The 11384-nt window shown below is 53.0% G+C and overlaps 1 pseudogene; it reads left to right on the top strand.

Moving 5' to 3' along the window:
* The first annotated feature begins 2254 nt into the window (after positions 1 to 2254).
* LOC140190085 (serine/threonine-protein kinase SBK1-like) lies at positions 2255 to 9727 on the top strand (annotated as a pseudogene).
* The last annotated feature ends 1657 nt before the right edge of the window (positions 9728 to 11384 follow it).

Below are 11384 nucleotides of genomic sequence, written 5' to 3'. Positions count from 1 at the left end.
TGACACGACTCAGTGTTGTATCTAAAGTCTGAAGTATACAGAAAGGGAAGGGAGGGAAGGGAAGGAAGGGAAGGGAGGAAGGGAAGGGAGGAAGGGAAGGGAGGAAGGGAGCCAATACAGTCCCCTGTGGGACCCCAGTGCTGCTTATAGCCATGTCTGACACACAGCTCTGAAGCTGCACAAACTGTGGTCTGCCAGTCAGGTAGTCCATTATCCAGGATACAATGGAAGTGCCAACCTGCATTGAAGAGTTTTCCTCCAGCAATGAGGGCTGTATGGTATTGAGGACACTTGAGAAATCAAAAAACATGATCCTCACAGTGCTGTCCTGCTTAACCAAATGGAAGTAGGCTTTCTTGCTATCTATGCCTCTCATAGTCTTACAAACCTCTGTCAGATATCCCCAGAGCTCCAGAGAAAACAGCCCAGATTTGTCCAACCTCTCATTATAGCACATGCCCTCTAATCCTGGCAACATCTTGGCAAACCCCTTCTGCAGCCTTGCCAAAGCCCTACATCCTTCCTATAATTGGGAGACCAGAACTGTATGTGGCCTAACCAGCTCTTTTGAACTCAGTGCCTCCACTAATAAAAGCAAACATTCCATAAGCCATCTTAATCAGCTTATCTACCTGTGTAGTCACTTTCAGGGAGCTATGAACTTCCCATGAATTGCTGAGAAGAGGTCAAACAAATTTAGAATTGCTGGTTCGGAGTTTCGGAATGACAAGTTCCACAGTACAGGGGAAGTCCCTTCAGCAATGATGCCATTAAACTGGCAAATGAGTGTCCAACGAGGAGGGGGGAGGGGTGGATTCAGGCAGATGGAGGACCAATTAAACAGTACAAGAACAGGCCCCTCAACCCACACTTTCTTTGCTGTACATGGTGCCAATGTAACTAAATCCCTTCCATCCACACAATGTCCATCTCCCTCTGTTCCCTGTACACAATGTCCATCTCCCTCCATTCCCTGTACACAATGTCCATTTCCCTCCATTCCCTGTACACAATGTCCATCTCCCTCCATTCCCCATACACAATGTCCATCTCCCCATTCCCATACACAATGTCCATCTCCATCCATTCCCTGTAGACAATGTCCATCTCCCTACATACCCCGTACACAATGTCCATCTCCCTCCGTTCCCTGTACACAATGTCCATCTCCCTGCATTCCCTGTACACAATGTCCATCTCTCTCCATTCCCTGTACACAATGTCCATCTCCCTCCATTCCCTGTACACAATGTCCATCTCCCTCCGTTCCCCGTACACAATGTCCATCTCTCTCCATTGCCCGTACACAATGTCCATCTCCCCATTCCCCATACACAATGTCCATCTCCCTCCATTCCCCATACACAATGTCCATCTCTCTCCATTCCCTGTACACAATGTCCATCTCCCTCCATTCCCCGTACACAATGTCCATCTCCCTCCGTTCCCCGTACACAATGTCCATCTCCTCCTTTCTGCCTCCCCACCTCTCTCCTCTGATTCCCCCTCCACCATTTCTCCCTCACTCTCACTCACTGCCTCTGTCTTTCTCAGTTCTTCTCACTCACTTTCTATTCTCACTTTCTCTCTCTTTATACCCCCTCCCTTTTTCTCTCATGCTCTCTGTTTCCTTCTCTCTTGCTCTGCCCCCTCTTTCTGTGACCCCTCCCTCTCTCTCTGTCCCGTCTCTCTCTTCTCTTTCTCTGTCCCTCCCCCCTCTCTCTGTGGCCCCCTCTCCCCCCTCTGTCTCTGTCTCTCAATTCTTCCCTCTCTCTGCATCTCTCTCTGTCAACCCACTCTCTCTCTGTCCCCTCTCTGTCTCTCTGTGTCTTTTCTTCTCTCTCTTTCTCTCTGTCCCCTCTGCATCTCTCACGCTTTCACTCCTCTCTGTCTCTCTGTTCCTTTCTCTCTCTCTGTCCTCTCTCTTGCTTCTGTTCCCCTTCTCTCTCTCCAGGGGTGGAGATGAGGAAATGCCGCCCGCTCTAAATGCTTGCTCGCCAACCCGTCTCGGTGTTTGTCAAACAGGGGGGTGGTTGCCAGGAGACTGATCTGGAAGGAAAGCTCTTCAAAAATGCTGGACAAATGCTGCATCCGCCTCCAACAATTTCACACCCTCCCCGAAGATTCACACTGTGGGAAGCCGGCCAAGTTCCATCACGGGACCCGCAGTATTTGGGACCCTGGGCCAAGGAAGGAACACAGCGGAGGTGTTTGCAGCCGCAGCGGGGGTGGGGACGGGAGGAGAGTTATTTACACACACCAGTGCTGGAGGTGGAGGGAACTGAAACACAGGAGAGGTGTGGGTAGGGAGAGGTGTGCATACCCTGGGGGGGGGGGGTGAGGAGTTTGTATGTGTGTGTGTGCGCGCGACAGACAGAGACACAGAGACAGAGAGAAGGAGAGACAGACAGAGAGAATGTGTGAGAGAGCGTGTGAGAGAATGTGCGTGTGTGAAAGAGAGTGTGTGAGAAAGTGTGCGTGAGTGTGAGAGAGTGTGTGTGTTTGTGTGAGTGTGTGTGTGAGAGTGTGTGTGTGTGTGTGTGAGAGTGTGTGCATGTGAGAGTGTGTGTGTGAGTGAGACTGTGTGAGAGAGAGTGTTTGTGAGAGAGAGTGTGTGAGAGAGAGAATGTGTGTGAGAAAGAGTGTTTGTGAGAGTGTGTGTATGAGAGAGAGTGCATGAGAGTGTGTGTGTGAGAATGTGAATGTGTGAGAGTATGTGTGTGTAGTGTGTGTGAGTGTGTGTGTGTGTGTGTGTGTGTGTGTGTGAGTAAGAGACAGTGTGTGTGTGTGTGGTGTGTGTGAGAGAGTGTGTGAGTGTGAGTAAGAGAATGTGTGTGTATATGTGTGAGAGAGTGTGTGAGTGTGTGTGTGTGTGAGAGAGAGTGTGTGTGTGAGAGTGTGTGTGTGTGGTGTGTGTGAGAGAGTGTGTGTGTGTGAGTAAGAGAATGTGTGTGTGTGTGTATGTGTGAGAGAGAGAGTGTGTGTGTGAGAGAGAGAGAGAGTGCATGTGTAAGACGTGTATGTGTGAGTGAGTGTGTGTGTGCGGGTGAGAAAGTGTGTGTGTGTGAGAGTGTATGTATGTGTGAGTGAGAGAGAGTGTATGTGTGTGTGGGAGAGAGAGAGACAGAGAAAGAGGGTGTGTGGGGGTGTGAGAAAGAGGGAGCCTATCACTGTGTGAGAGAGAGAAAATTTGTATGTGTGGGAAAGGGAAGCACGAATATGAATCTGTCTATTCCCTACTCTCACCCTCTCTCCCCTCATTCGCCCTCTATTCCCTCTCACCCTCTCTCTCTCCCCCATCTTCACCCCCTCTCTCCTCTCCTCACCCTCTCCTCTCCCTCACCCTCTCCCCTCCCTCACCCTCTCTCCTCTTCCTCACCCTCTCTCCCCTCCATCTTCCTCTCTGTCTCCTCTCCCGCACCCTCTCTCTCCCATCTTCACCCCCTCTCTCCTCTCCCTCACCCCCTCACCCTCTCCCCATCACCCTCTCTCCTCTCCCTCAGCCTCTCTCTCCCATCTTCACCCCCTCTCTCCTCTCCTCACTCTCTCCCCTCCCTCACTCTCTCCCCTCCCTCACCCTCTCTGCCCACCTTTCTCTCCACAGCCACATGTCTCTCTCTCTCTCCCTGGCAGTGTAGGGAGTGGGTGAGGAGTGGAGAGTGCTACAAGTCCTCCCCTCAGTCTGCACTCCACAGGGGGATTCAGAGAGGACAGATCTGGGAAACTGGCCGAGTCCTCTCTCCTGCCCCTGCAGCACATTCCCTCAGCTGTATTTATAGCACCGAGACGTTCTGCCAGGTACAAGCTCATTCCCGTCCTGCTCGCCGCCTACCAACACCTTCCCTCCTGATCCGCTGAACCCTCTCTGAAGGTGAGATGGATGAGTGGGCGCGTGGTGGGGGTGGGGGAGAAATCAGGTTCAGGGGAGGGGGGTCCGGGGGTCAGGGATGGGGGGAAACTGGAAGGGCAGACTCATTAGTGGGAGAGAGAGGCAAGCAGGTAATAGGGAGCTAGGGAGTGAGGAGGAGAGAGGGAGACGGAAGAGAGGGGGAGAGAGAGAGATAGAGGGGAGAGGAAGCAGAGAGGAGGAATGATAGAGGAAGGAAGGGAGGGGGCAAGAGTGAAGATGGGAGAGAAAGATTGAGAAGAGGGAGGGAGAGAGAAAAAGGGGAGATGGAGGGAGAGAGGGGAGGGAGAGGAGATTGGAATAGAGAGGGAACAGACAGAGAAAAGAGAGGGGGAGAGGGGTGGGTGGAAGAGAGAGGGCAGTGCGGAGATAGAGAGGGGATGGGAAGAGAGGGTGGGTGGACAGAGGAGGAAGGAAGAGAGGGGGAGAGAGGGAGTAGAGAGAGAGAGGGACAGAGGTGGGGAGAGAAGAGGGAGGAAGAAAAAAGGGAGAGAGAGGGAGAAAGAGGTGAAACAGAGGGGGAGGGAGATAAAGGGGAGATGGGGATAAAGGGGGAGAGGGGTCGAGAGAGGGTAAGAAAGAAAAGTGGAGAAGGGGAAGAGAGAGAATGTGGTTAAAAGAGAGGGCAAAAAGAGCGAGATGCAGGTAGAGAGATGGTGCATAAAGAGGGAGAAGAATGGGGAGACAGAGGGTGGAGAGAGGGAGGGAGAGAGGGGGGAAGAGAGGATGAAAGAGAGTGGCAAGGACAAATGGGGAGAAAGTGAGACAGAGAGAAAAGGTGGAGAGAAGTGGTGGAGAGAAAAAGTGGGAAAGAGATGGTAGAGAGAGGGAGAGAGGGGAAAGAAAAGGGGGAGAGGGAGGGGGGAGAGGGGGGGAGGATGGAGGGCAGAGGAAGCAGAGGGGGGAAGAGGGAGAGAGAGGGAGAGAGAGAGGGGAGAGAGGTGGGAAAGAGATTGAGGGGAGAGAAAAAGAGAGGCACAGAGTGCAGGAAGGGAAAGGTGTAAGGGAGGGGAGAGGGAGAAGAGAGCAGTGAGAGAGAGAGGAGAGAGTTGAGAGAGAGCGAGAGAGGGAGAGAGAGGGGGAGAGAGGGAGAGAGAGTTGAGAGAGAGAGAGGGGAGAGAGAGAGAGGAATTTGACAAAAGGGGTGGAGAGAGGGGGAGAGATATAGTGGAGAGTGAAAAAGGAAGAGTGAGGGGGAGGGGGGAAAGGGGCAGTGGATGAGGGGAGAGGGTGGAGTGTGAGATGGAGGGAGAGAGTGAGGTTAGAGAAAGGGGAGAGAGGAGAGGGGTTGAGGTAGAGTGAAGGGAGAGAAGCACAGGAGAGAGGGAGATGGATGGGGAGAGAGGCGGGGAGACAGAGAGATGGAGAGTGAGAGAGGGAGAGGGGCTGAGATGGGTGGGAGAGAGATATAAGGGTGGGAGAGGGTGGGGAGAGAGTGGAAAGAGGGGGAGTGTGTGAGGGGGAGAGAGTGGGGGGGGTAGAAAGGATGGAGAGAGTGAGCAGAGGGTTGGAGGGAGAGAGATGGGAGAGACAGACAGGAGAGAGAGGGGAGAGAGGGGTAATGGGTGGAATGAGAGAAAGAGGGGAGATGGTTGGAGAGCGGAGATAGAGAGAGGGGAGTGATGGGCAGAGAGGGAGGGGGTAGAGGGAGATACACGATGTGAGGGGAGAGAAAGGAGAGAAAGAGAGAAAGAGAAAGTGGAGAGGTGGGGAGACAAAGGGAGAAGGGGAGAGGAGAAAGAGTGGGAGAGAGAGAGATGGGGAAAATGAGGGGGATTGAGGCTGAGAGTAAGAGAGAGAGAGGTCACAGGGTGAGGGTGAAGAAGAGAGGGCAGAGTAAGAGAGGGATGGGGAGAAAGGGGGGCCAAAAAGAGAGGGGAGAGAGAGGGAGGTAGGTAGAGAGTGGGTGGAGAGAGAGAGTGGAGCAGAGAGAGGGGTGGAAGGGAGAGCGGAGCAAGTGAGTGACGCAGACTAACAGACACTAATCTCACACACACACACACACACACACACACACACACACACACACAGAAATGCCAGTGGGTCGGGGGGTGATACTGGACCGTCCCTGACTGTGAGTGTGTTACAGGGGTGAGGAGAAGGAGGAGGAAGGGAGAACGAAGGAGTTGAACTGGGAGGGGAAAGGCAGAAGGTTGGGATGGCATGGAAGATGAGGGAGGGAGTTGGGAGGGGAAGGGATGTTGTGGGGTGCAAATGTGTGGGGAGGGTGGTGTAGGTGCAGAACAAGTGTGTGAGGTGGGCAGAACTGACACCAACACTTAGACACAACCCACATCTTCAACAGTAATCCCTAGAGCACAGATGAGGGACAGGTAGGGAGTACGATGGGGGGTGGGTGGTGAGACAGCGGACCAGGGTAACATCTGTCAGTGGATGACCACAAGACATAAGGACAGAATTTGGCCTTTCGGCCCCTCAAATCTCCTGTATCGCTCCACCAAAGCTGATTTATTCTCTCTCGCAACCCCATTCTCCTACCTCTCCCAGTAACCTTTGATGCCCCGACTAATCAAGAACCTATCAACTTCCATCAAATATACCCAATAACTTGGCTTTCCATAGCTGTCTTTGTCAATGAATTCCACAGATTCACCGCTCTCTGGATGAGAAAGTACTTTCTCAGCTCTGTTCTAAACAGACGGGATCCCTCTATTCCTGAGGCTGTGCCCTCTGTCCTAGACTCTCCCACTATAGGTAACATACTCTTACCTAGGTCATTCAATATTCAAAAGCTTTCAATAAGACACTCCCCCTACTCATTCTTCTAAACTCCAGAGCCAGCAAAGCTTCTGATACGTTAACTATTTCATTCCGAGGATCATTCTTGTAAACCTTCTCTGGATCCTGTGCAATGCCAGCACATCTGCTCACAATATTTGTACATTATTATATCCAGTTGAATAGGGCTGGGGGGTATTTTAGAAGATCTGTCATGGTGCTGAGGAATCAAGGGAGGTGGGGGTGACTACTGCCCACCTGGTAACAGTTCCGTTCCTCTCCTCCCACAGGTGGAGATGGAGCCCTTGGCCGCATCAGGTGCTGAGGTCTTCATTGAAGAGATGATGCACTGGTATCGCAGACACTTGCCCGGATGGAGGTGTCCGAACACTATGAGGTGATCCGTGAACTGGGTGCTGGCGCCTTTGGCACTGTCCAGCTAGTCCGCCACAGGGTCCAAGGTGAGGAGGGGATGGGGGGGTGGGGAGGACACTGGGGACATTGGCTACATCAGCAGCCAATTGAGTGGCTACAGAGCAGTTTGTACCACCAACGACCAGTGGGGATTCACAACATCTCAATGGCCCCTAGAGCTCCTCTCTGTAATACAGAGATTCTCATTGGTGGAAGGATACTGAATTGACCAATAGAGCACCTCATTGTCCCATAAAGATTATCGTTAACTGGTGAATGTCCTAACCAACCAATGAAATTCCACAGTAGGCCATAGGCATCCTCATTAGCAGATAAGGATCATCACTGACTGATGGGAAGCTGACTGACCAGGGGAGGTTCTCATTGGACAATAGTGATCCTAATGGACCAATAAAGATCAGCGTTCACCAGTAGGAGTATTCGCTGCCCAACAGCTGCCCTGGCTGAACAATGCAGATCCTTGCTGTCCAATGGGAGATCTTCATTGGCCATTGGAGTTTCTAACTGACCAATGGAGATCCTCTTATTTCCCATCAGACCCACGAACAATAGTAGAAGGTCTCAGTGACCAGCAGGAACTAGCAGAATGATCAGGTCCAAGAAGCACCCACAGAGAGCAGCAGAGTGTTGGGTAGACACATGCAGGAACCCCCATTGGATGAAATTGTCCAGTAGACATAAGCTGAGACAGTAGGCTTTCCCAGTGCTAGCCAAGGGCAGCAGCGTTGTCCCAGAGACCAGTAGTGTTCCATTGCCTAGCAGACGTCGGTAGAGCTGTCCCAGTGCCCGAGCAGTGACCAGTAGTGTTCAATTGCCCAGTCCACATTAGCAGAGCTCTCCTAGCACCCAGCAGAGACCAACAGAGCTGTCCCCAGTGCCCAGCATGGTCTCCTGATGTCCCAGCAGTATCCCAGTGCGCGGTGGAGTTCAGCATAATGCAGGCACCAACAAAGAGTCCCAGAGCCTAGCAGGAGTTGTCCTAGAGCCCAGCAGAGACCAGCAGAGTTGTTTCAGAGCCCCAGCAGAGTGCCTGGCACCCACACTGATAGCCCTTGCCATCACCCCTCTCCCTCAGGAACGCTGCTTGCCCTGAAGCTGATGGAGAAGAGGAGGACGGGGGTGCGCTGCTTCCTGCGGGAATACAGCACTGGTCTCTTCCTGTCACCGCACCCCTTTATCACCTCTGCCCTCGGCATCGCATTCGAATCCCCGCAGCACTACGTCTTCGTGCAGGAGTACGCCCCCATCGGTGACCTCTTCGAGGTGATCCAGCCTATGGTACGGAGGGGGGAGGAAGAGGGGAGAGGAGGGAGGGAAGGAGGTAGGAAGAAAGGAGGGAGAGAGGAGGGAGGGACAGGGAGGGTAGAGGAAAGAGAGAGAGAGAGGGAGGGAGGGAAGGAGGAGATGGGAAGGGGAGGGGAAGGAGAGGGAGGGGAGAAAGAGAGAGGAGAGTGAGAACAGGGGAGAGGAGAAAGGAGAAGGAGAGAGTGGGAATGTTTGAGGAGAGGGTAGGAGTGAGGAGGGAGAAGGAGAGGAGAGCGGAGGGACAGGGAGGGGAGAGAAGGAGTGGAATGGGTCATGAGTGAGGGATGGGAAGTGGGAGTGTGAGAAAGAGGGAGCACAGAGAGAGAATAGGGAGGGAGAGAGAGGGGAAAGGGAAGGAGAGAGGCAGAGGGAAGGGGAGAAGGAAGGAGGGAAGCGAGAAATGGGAAGGGAGGGAGAAGTGTTCAATCCCTCCTCACTCATGTTTTCTGATGGGCGGTTCAAATACTCAGAGATGACGGCCACCTCTACCCCGTGTCCCTCTCCTCCAAAACTCAACCTTCTCCCTTCCTCCTCCATCCCCCTCCCCCTCCTTGCTCCCTCCCAACCCACCCCTCCACGTCCACTCTCGTTGCTTTAGGTGGGCATCCCGGAGGCCCTCAGCCAAGCGAGTGGCCCTGCAGCTGAGTCTGGCCCTGGAGCACCTCACAGCCGCGGCGTGGTCCACCGTGACCTCAAGCCCGAAAACGTCCTCCTTTTCGACCGGGCCCTGCCGCCACATCAAGCTGGCCGACTTTGGTCGGGCGCGGGCCGAAGGCCTCAGGCTTCAGGCTGAGGGAGCGAGTGATTCAGACGGGGGGCCTTACGATGCCCCCCGAAGCGGGAGGCGAGGCCCCGGCCAGGCGCCTTGGTCGTCCCGAGGATGCCTGGGCCCTGGGTGTCCTTCTCTTCGGCCTGCTGACCGGCGCCTTCCCCTGGTGGAGGGCCTCGGCCTCTGACTCCGCCTTACTTGCGCCTTCCGTCGCTGGCGGGAAGGGACGGTAGCAGGAGGAGAGGGAGAGGGTAGGGGGAGGCACCTTCCTCCTCCTCCGGCTCTCCCACCGCATTGGCGTGGGATCGCCCCAGCTGCCCTCCTGTTGCTCCACGGCCTGTTGGCGCTCCGGCCAGAGGAGAGAGCTGCGGTTGGGGGTGGTGCGGGAGCAGCTGAGGGAGCGCTGGCGCCAGAGTGAGAGGTGGAGGGGGAGGCTAGCCAGGGCAACAGGCCAGCAGCAGGGAGCAGTCCCAAGGAAGGATGAGAGAAGAGTGGGGAGGGATGTTACTAGCTTCCTAGCACCCATCCTCTTCCCCCTCTTCACTCTCCCTACCTCCATCTCCCTCTCTCCTCTCTCTCTCTAACTTTCTTCTCCCTCCATCTCTTCTCCCCACCTCTTACTCTTCCTCCCTAGCTCCTTCCCCTCTTCCATCGCCTTTCCACTCTCCCTACCCCCTTCCCTCCCTCTGTCGCCTCCCTCTTCTCTCTCCTCTACCTACCTCCTTTATCCCTCTTCCCTCTCCCCACCTTCATCCCCCTCCCTACCTCCCTCCCTCTTCCCTCTCCCTTCCTCTCCCCTCTCCCAACCTCCCGCCTCTCTCCCCACCTCCTCCCCCTCCCCTTTTCCTCCCCCTCCCCTTTCCCACCCTCTCCCCTCTCCTTCCCACCCTTCTCTCTTCTCAAGGTACGAAAAGAAATCAGAGATGGGATCATGGTGAGTTTCAGGGCAGCAGAAGACAGAGTCCTGGTGGTTTTAAAGATAGTTTAATGTTATTTCTAGTACACAAAACAGAATAATTGTTATTCCAGATCCAATGCAGCACAAAAAAAAACACAATAAGATGAAGAACACAAGATAGCTTACATACACAGATTGATCGTATGTCCAGAAATTGACGCAATACACATCTATTGAAGTCTGTCAAAGTTTTAATGTCATGACAAATCTGTACAATCTCCTGAGGAAGTAGAGGTGCTGCCGTGTTCTCTTCACAATTGCACTTATTTTACAAGTCCTGTAAAATAGTAACAGGAATTTAAAGTTGCTGACCCTCTCCAAGATTCAAGATTGAACATTCAAGATTGTTCAATGTTATTTCCAGTACACAAGTGTAAAGGAGAACAAGATAATTGTTACTCTGGATCTGATGCAGCACAAAAAAAAACACAAATGATAAATCCCACAATAATATAAAAATACAAGAGACAGCTTGTATACACAGATTGATTGTATGTCCATAAAGTGACACTAACCACAGGGGTGTCTGTACATAAGGTGACTGACAGGAAATGATAAAGTAGTGGTGGTTGGGGGTGTGGAGAGGTGGGTTACTGGGTGGAGGTGTTGATCAGCCTCACTGCTTGGGGAAAGGAACTGTTTTTGAGTCTAGTGGTCCTGGTGTGAACACTACGTAGCCTCCGCTCTGATGGGAGTGGGGCAAACAGTCCGTGAGCAGGGTGGGTGGGATCTTTCCTGACGTTACTGGCCCTTTTCCGTCACCTTTCTGTATCTCTGTTCCTGATGGTGGGTAGGCGGGTGCCGGTGAAGTGTTGGGCAGTTTTGATTATCCGTTGCAGAGCCGTCATGTCCGACGCAGAGCAGTTTCCGTACCAAGCAGAGATGCAGCTTGTTAGAAAGCTCTCTACTGCACATCTGTAGAAAGGGCCCATAAGGGGTCCCGGTGGGTTTAAAGGGAGCGTGAAGCAGGGTCCCAGTGGGTTTAGAGAAAGAAGGGATCTTGGTGATTTTAAAGGGAGATGGGATCCTGGTGGGTTTAAAGGAAGATGAGGTCTCAGTGATTTTGAATTGAGACCAGGTCCCAGCAGGTTTGAAGGGCCATGGGGTTCACAGCAGGTTTAAAAGGAGACGCAGTCCCAGTGACTTTAAAGGAAGATGAGTCCCGGTGGAACCTGCTGCCTGAAATTTAAGGATTTTGGGATTGTGGCTCATCGGAGTTTTGTTGTAATTTGATGCTTTTCTCAGTATGTTTGTTAATTTCTTATGAATAA

This window comes from Mobula birostris, chromosome 29 (genome assembly GCF_030028105.1).
Source record: "Mobula birostris isolate sMobBir1 chromosome 29, sMobBir1.hap1, whole genome shotgun sequence".
NCBI classification, from domain to species: Eukaryota; Metazoa; Chordata; class Chondrichthyes; order Myliobatiformes; family Myliobatidae; genus Mobula; species Mobula birostris.
The sequence above is the reverse complement of the archived record's forward strand: the minus strand, read 5'-3'. Positions and strand labels throughout refer to the sequence as shown.